The sequence below is a fragment of the Mastomys coucha genome, unplaced genomic scaffold (genome assembly GCF_008632895.1).
Source record: "Mastomys coucha isolate ucsf_1 unplaced genomic scaffold, UCSF_Mcou_1 pScaffold13, whole genome shotgun sequence".
Lineage (NCBI taxonomy): Eukaryota > Metazoa > Chordata > Mammalia > Rodentia > Muridae > Mastomys > Mastomys coucha.
Genome location: NW_022196895.1, coordinates 53243679 through 53251556, shown reverse-complemented (window position 1 = coordinate 53251556; position 7878 = coordinate 53243679). Strand labels below are relative to the sequence as shown.

Below are 7878 nucleotides of genomic sequence, written 5' to 3'. Positions count from 1 at the left end.
GGGGAGGAAGATTGAGAACAGGGAGAGGGAGGAAGAAGAGGGAGAGGGAGGAGACAATGATACAGGAAGAGACTCAGAGAGACAGAGAGTCAGAGAGACAGAGACAGAGGTTTTTTTTTACATTTTAGTGTTACATTTTACATTTTAATGTTAAAAAACGAGGCATTTAGATATTGCTATTTGCTCTTAAAGGCAAACACTTGAGCATACAAAGGTCATTACAATCTTCAGGTACTGTGTAAGTCAACTTACATTTTGTAAAGAAAAGCATACACACTAGACATGACGGTGAGATGACATACCACTTGTGATGTATTAGAGCAGCTGGCTATAGAAATTAACATGACTCCAGAGAAACTATGCTCAATGGAAGTAAGCAACTGAGTAAGAAGAGAAATCATGACCTAACCCTCACCACAACCCTTCTTCAGTTAACTTCAGAACATAACCTTTAGGTAGACCAAGAGTCACCTGAACAACATAGTGTATGTAGTTTGATACATCAACAAATATAAAATAAAATCCCCGGTCAAAAAAACAAGTTTAACAAAGGGGATAACCACCCGCATCCGAGAGAATGACATCACCAGCTCAAAGGTATTGGATCTTTGTTAGTTCTATCACTTTAATTTTTTTTTCCTGGATGCTGGAATACTTGTCTCATATATGATTCATGCTCCTTTTGAAGCAAGGCTGAGATAAAAGTTAACTATATTTTAAAAACAAATAAGCCCTTTAGAAATATAGGAGAGAGTGATGGATTGGGCTTGCCTTGAATTTGCTTATTTTTAAAGCGTCCTCCAGCCTCGGGTGTTAGTGTTCACTGGGTCTCAAGAAGAGGGCAGGAGAACAGCTAGAGCCTCCAGGGCAATTTCCTTCTCATAACAGACTAGGGCCATCTGCAGCCACTGAAAATATTCACATTGGACTTAATTACTCCAAAAAAAATTATCCAAGGGCAGGGGTGAGGGAGAGCCACCTGATAGTGGCCGAGCATCCTTCTCCATTGGCATTTTCTCCCTTGCCTTTTCCTGTCCCATGGGCTGCTCTGTGTGGCTCTTATTCTCCTTGCTATTCCCTAGAATCCCAGTCTGTGTCCAGCTTTCCTCTGGCCCACAAGAAGTCAGTCTTTTCTTTTCTCAACAGAGCTCAGTATGCATTTCTAGTTTTTTTTTTTTTTAAATGAAAACAATGCACAACCCCAAAAGTAAATGTAGGAAAAGAAGAGATAACTAATTATATACATTTACAAAATTAAGGCTATCTGGGATCTGTGAAGTCAAATTAATCAAGGGGGACCAGAGAGAAAACCCATATGCCTGGGAGATTAACCCCATGCTACAAGACAGCTGAGCAGAGCAGCAAAGCCTTCTTTAGGGCCCCCTCCTTTCCTTACCACTGGTGTCTGAGCAATGGGAACTATCTTGACACTGGATCCATTTTTGTTGACGTTCTCCAAATGGGGAAAATGGAAATCCATTTTCCCTGGTTCAGTGTTTCATAGTTCTTAGGCTCTACCCACAACGCAAGACCATGAGCAGGTATACTGTTCGCTCAGTGTCTGCAGCAATGAGATGCCTCATGGGAATCCTTAGGATATAGCCTCATCCCTCATCAGTTTGCCTACCCCCCATCTCTTTCAGTCTCCTTGTAAGAGACTGGTGCTTTACTTCTCCACAACCTAACTATGACAATGGCTTAACGATCAGTTTTAATTCATAGTTTTACCACACTTTGCTGGTTACAAGGCAAAATGCAGTCGAAGATGTAGTTCGGTGGCAGAGAGTCTAGTAAATGTTAGGCCTTGTTTGTTCTATACCTAGTACCAATATCTAGAAGATAGAGGGTAGTGAGCTGGAAAGGAGGGAAAGAAAGGAGAAGAAAGGAATGAACAAATACATGGAGGAAGGGGAAAGGAAGGAAGGAAAAGAAGGAAGGAAGGAAGAAAGGAAGAAAGGAGGAAAGGAAGGAAGGAAAAAAGGAAGAAAAGAAGAAAGGAAGAAAGGAAGAAAGGAAGAAAGGAAGGAAGGAAGGAAGGAAGGAAGGAAGGAAAAAAGGAGAAAAGGAAGAAAGGAAAAAAGGAAGAAAAGAAGAAAGGAAGAAAGGAAGAAAGGAAGGAAGGAAGGAAGGAAGGAAGAGGAAAGGAAAGGGAGAAGAAGGGTGAGAGAAAAGAGGAGGAAGGAGGAAAGAAGAGGCAAAATGAAAAAAATCTAGTTAATTTGCATATAAAGCCTGACATCCGCTTTTCAAAGCCTGAATATAGATGGTGATAGACAAACAGATCGATACCAATTCAGTAAGAGTATGCAAGTGAAAGAATTTTGAAAACTTTGTATAGCACCTTGTAAATTGTAAAGCTCTCCTCTCCCAGCATACTACAGTGCCCAAATTCTTCCTAAAATAACATATTTTGGTCAGAGAACCAAACTTTCTTACCAAGTTAATATTTCAGCAAGGAACATGTCCCCTTAACCCCTGTGAGCAGTAACACAGGATGAAGGAGCAAGGAAATGCAGAAGGTGGGACAAAGATCCTCATGGGACTGATGTGCAGTGGGGGGCAGGGGGTCAGCCAGGGTGCCATGAACAAATGGATAAATGCTGGCTGGAGAAGGGATGGGCACAAAAGGATCAGGGGACAGAGAAACCCTGAAACGAAGGCCAACTACTTCACAAATTCATTTAGAAGTAGTTGAAATCTCTCAAAGAGGCTGCTTAATTTTGGAGCCTGCAATCAGCTAATTGGCAATTTACAAATTTCAAATGTTCAACGGCATGCTTAAATTGAAGGGAAAAAAAATCGGATAAAAAAAAAACAAAAACAAAGAATGAAGAAGTAAGCTTTATCACTTAACTACCTCCATGCACAAAATATTCAAGCACCTAAATTTTTAAAAGCCCATCTTAAAGTAAAACGTCCCCCGTCTCAGTAAAAACTATTCTTACAAGATGTTCAGTGTTACTTTTAACTAAATAATGAAGTCTTCCTTTGATGAACAGCAACAATAAAATCTTCTTTTTTTTTTTTAATGAACAAAGACATCTGAGAAAACAAGGTTTTGGCACAATCATCCTAAGTCTTACTAATAGCACATGGTGGTTGTTTTAAGTATAAAGAACGGCGATGGTTACTCACAGCAGCGTCTGGCCCTGGCAGGATTTCCCCATCATGCAGTGCATCTGTGTTCTCTCTCTGCCAGGTCCAATTGTGTTTGCTCGGGAAATAAAGTCTAATTTTAATACTGAAGCAAAAGACTCAATTCAAAAGATGCCTTTAAAAATTATATAACATACCCCCTTTCTCCAAGCCAAGCTTCATGGAGTCTCTGAAAATGACAGAGTGGAAAGCATCCCGAATGACTCTAGCAGACTGTGTAAGCAACCATTCTCACTGTCCTCTCCCCCTTCTCTCTCTCATCTTAATAATTGCAATGCATCCTTCTTTTTTGTTCATCCATCCTCCTTATACAGTGCATCCTCTCCATCCTAAATCTAACCATTCCTCCTCCTAGAGATTCTAGTGCCGGGCCATTGACTCCCTGGGATGTGATGTTCTGAGGTTTTGTGGACCACAGAGCAGAATTGCTACAGCAACGGAATCTTCTATGCTATTAATTTATTTTCCTGTTTAAAACAGAACAAGTGTCAAATCTCATTTGACTTCTAGTAAAATGGCCAACACACTGGTCAAAATAAAGTCCCGGGTGATGGAGTCTAGGGACACCAGGGGACAATATTCTGATTTTGCCTGCTCACCTAGAACACCCCCACCATCTCCAGCGCCCGGTCCTGTTCACACTGCATACTCCTCTTCCCACCTGTGTATTTTATCTCTGCTCTCGGGGTCTTCACTGGCTAAGCCCTCACAGCTCTTCTTTACCAAAGATAATGCCTCCTACTCTGTCTGCAGGCACTTCAGAGAACTCGTATCCAGGTCGTGTGCCTTCTTCAGTAGGAAGCAACAAGCTCCTGAGGAATGCATTGCTGACCTAGGGTCATTGTCTGTTTGAGTATACATTGGATTGAATGTCTGACCCCTTTATAGTCCAGGAAACTGAATTCGAAATGCAAGGTTCCAGCTAACTGAGTCAATGAGGGGATGAAAAACCCAAGCCATTCAGTCGAGCTCAGATATGGGATCATCACATTAGAAAAGATCAAGTTTCAAAGAATCACAGACAGTTCAAGTCACCATGACAAGTTAATCGTCATAGATCTTACACAATTTGAAAAGCTGGTAGTTATTTGGCTGTTCAGTTTTTCTTGGCTTTCGGTGCTAATGGGTGGGGTCCAAAGTATAATAAAACAATCAGCCAGACGTAGGCAACTACCCATCTAGTGAAAAGGTCATTCTTACATAATCTGCCTGTTGAAGAAGAATTTCAGTCCTCTAAAATATTCTGAATCCTAATGTCTTACATGGAGACTATTAATGTCAACAGGCACCCTTTTCAGGCTGGAAGCCCTTGGACATTTTATCTAATTTGCATCTCATTATGTAATTTCACAAAAAGGAAAAATACGTTGTTAAGAGCAAAGTACATCTTAGAGCCACAACACATTCCTTACCTCATTTTTCAAGTGGCAGCGACACACTCAGCCAAGGGCATTTGACACCCCGACCTGTGGAAGTGCATACAGACAGACCCCTGACTCCAGAGCCTCACACTTATGTCTCAAATGCCTTCCCTCCTGGAACACACTGCGGTGGTGGCAGGCGTGACAGCTGTAGTCCTTGGCAGCTCTGCCTGGCACGTTCTAGGTGTTCAATAAATAAGCATCAGGGAAGGATGCTTTCCCTCTTGGCCACTTTTGTGCAAAGAGAGATTTATTTCTAGTTTGTGCTGTGTAAATATCGCACACAAAGGCACATCCAGTTGCCCAAAGGGTAGCCTCTCTCCCCTTCCTCCATACAATGTGTTGGGATGAGTTGAAAGTCTCATCTCTCACCTGTTAATGCTTTGCTGGGTAAAGTCAAGCATCACCGTCTATGCTTTAGGTACTCCTGAACCGCATCATTGCCATGCTCCGTTTTTTTTTTTTTTTTATGCTTCTAGGTCAGAAATCTAATTTTGTAAATTAGCATGGGGTTAACTAGGGGTAAACACAGTCCGTCCATTGAACAGGAACACTCATGGGTTTGTCCAGTTTACATTGACAGGACACTTTGTCCTATGAAGAGATCCTGTGTACCTCATTTATATTTATCTGGCAGAGTAGGGACACGGCTGTTTGGACAAACAGGAAGGGAGCTGGCTAGGTAGGCAGGGCTGAGTTTGTAGCGTCTGGGTGGTAAGCAAACTTACCTAAAGGGTTGCAGTGTTCTGCCATAGCCCTAGAATTGACTACTGACGCGGGACTGTGACTTTCAAAGACCTAAGGAACACATCCTGAGACTGCAGCTTAGTAAACTCAATCTCAACTTTTAAGCTAGAAGAGGCCTCAGCCACATTCTGACTCTCAGGGCTGAAGGCACTACTTTGTACCTCTGACACACTCCGCTCGCCACTCCAGGCAGATGAACCTCCCAGGTTCAACACCCCCTAGAACTCTGAGTGAGTCCTCTATAGGGGGCCTCCTCATCAACTCAGTGAGACCAAGCAACCAACAGCTTTTCAAGCAGTAGGATATGCAGCTACGAGAGCAGAGCGACCTGTGCAGTGTCTGTAGAATCAAAGTCTTGTGAATCTTTCAGAAACCCTGCATATTAGCCAAGTAAACAGAATCCACACGGTTGTCTACATACACAGTGATGCGAAACGTTTCATATAAACTCAAATAATTCATGGCCCAGGCAATCAGCTACCACTCCAGGTAATAATGTCCTGAGACTTCGGAGTGCTTCATACGTTTTTAAATCCCCCTGTCCCACCTTTACTTTTGGTCGACATAAATTCATGGCAACATATATATGTATTTTTTTTCTCAACAATGCCTTCCTGTTCCAATATAACACCCACCAGTGCTTGAAAATTCACAGAACAGCTGAGGGCGATTATTATTTTATTGCTCTTGAAAAGTATACTCTAGGATACTATAAAAGCCTCACAGGCAATATTTTTTTAAAAAAACATGAAAACTGGTCAGCTCCGAATGTCAACAGGCAGTTTCTGCAGAGTCTCTGCACGCTGCTGTGTAGAAGGTTTCTTTTCTGCTCATCCCTGCAGAATCAGTCTGCAGATACTGGCAGCTTGGATTTGGGAGTGGAGTCTGTAACTGCTGCTGGGACCTCTGGGTCACTGGGAGGATATGGCTCTTTAGACAGAGCCCCAGTCTCCTCGGGACTTCTTTCTCAACATCATTTTCCCCCAACACCTGCTGAGAGAGTTTTAAAGAGACTGCAAAGGCAGGATTGCAGCCCAGTCAAGAACCCTGCGGCGCCGTACCCAGACCTTATCTGGGCAAACTGAAGCCACAACTAGTAAGGTGGCACTGTAAACTTTAAATAATGAGCCCTCCCGCTCCTCTGGGTTTTCTGTCTCGTCCCTCCTGAGTTTTGTGGTAGCAGAGATGTTCATGGGGACACCCCAAAAGGCTACGGCAGCTAGGGCTCATGGCTCACGGTCATCAACACTGATTAGGAAGTTGCTAAGTTGAGAGCCTTTGTAAACAACAACAACAACAAAAAACCCATTCCTGTTACCTTTTCAGAAGGTCGGGTGTGCCACACGAAGGGGGAAACTCTAAAGAGCAAACAGTTTCCAAGAATGATTTACTGCAGCTTACGAAGGAGAAAAAAAAAAGCCTATTTCCCTACTTTTTAAAAATGTAGTATCAGAACCATAATAAACTTAAATGTGCTCTTATAAGGGAGCCATCCTTACAGTTTTACCTCCTCGAACTAACTTTCCCTAAGCAGCTGATTAATTAGACTTTAAGAGTCAAATTTAAATCCAGAACTTAGACCCCAAAGGTGCCTGTGATTATTGCTCATGCATAAATTACAAAGTTACAGAAAAGCATCTAATTAGCTCCAAAGACACAGTTATGAATGAGTACCTGGATCTGGCTGGGCAAACGCTTGATTCATCTCCTGGTGAAACAGTTACAGGTAGTTAAAAGCCTGTCTGGTTTCCATTCTTCCCCCGGCCAGGCTGAGTTCAAGCAGGAGACAGAGAGGTAGCCAGGAGCAGCTGATGGCACACCCAGCTCTAAAGCTGTTGTCTCCCAGGCTTAGAAACTTCCCATTCAGACCTCGAGTTAAAGGAGAATCGTCTTTCTGTGTGAGGCATCATTAGCAGCCAATACAGCTGCTTCTTTGAGGCAAGCCATGATTTCAGTTCTGCCTCAGCAACTCTTCCGAGGATTCTGCTTCAGTGAGTAGAGGCAGTATCCTCTCTGTGAGTGAGTCTGAAACCGTCCTCAAGAAAACATTAACATTCAAAGGGAGTGCAGGGGAGAGCATCACTGGGCACTCCCGAACCCTTTCAAAACCAAAGCTGTAAATCTATCTATGCTGTATCTTCTCTATTGATTGCTGACACTGTTCCCGTTAAGGGATATCAATTAGCACCTTGCAGCAACCAGCTTGAGTATTGATTATGGTTTATAACCTTCAGTCCAACTCAGTCAACGGAAAGACTTTTAGGGAAGGGAGTCACAAAGCATTTGGGAGACTAAGACTCCTTTCCCTAAAGAAAATAAAACGACTTACAGAAAACAGCACCTGTGTGTGTGTTTGTGTGTGTGTGTGTGTGTGAGAGAGAGAGAAAGAGAGAGAGTAGAATGACTTAAAAGAAGTGAATCAGATTTTCACTGTATCTGTAAATTTGCTAGCAGGTGGCTGGGTATCTTATCTCTTTGGACAACTGTAGCTTTGACCACCCCCCACTTCCACCCCCAAACAGGCCACCCGAGACCACACGATGAATAAAATAGG

The 7878-nt window shown here is 42.8% G+C and overlaps 1 protein-coding gene across 1 annotated transcript in view; it reads right to left on the bottom strand.

The window, feature by feature from the left end:
* Positions 1-7655, bottom strand: part of Ctxn3 (cortexin 3) — a 9790-nt gene extending 2135 nt beyond the window's left edge. The window contains exons 1-2 of the mRNA XM_031365735.1: positions 6999-7655; positions 3136-3214 (exon numbers count right to left, since the gene is read on the bottom strand). The gene's annotated coding sequence lies outside the window, so the exon portion shown is untranslated. The remainder of the gene's footprint in view (positions 1-3135; positions 3215-6998) is intronic.
* Between the last annotated feature and the right edge of the window lie 223 nt (positions 7656-7878).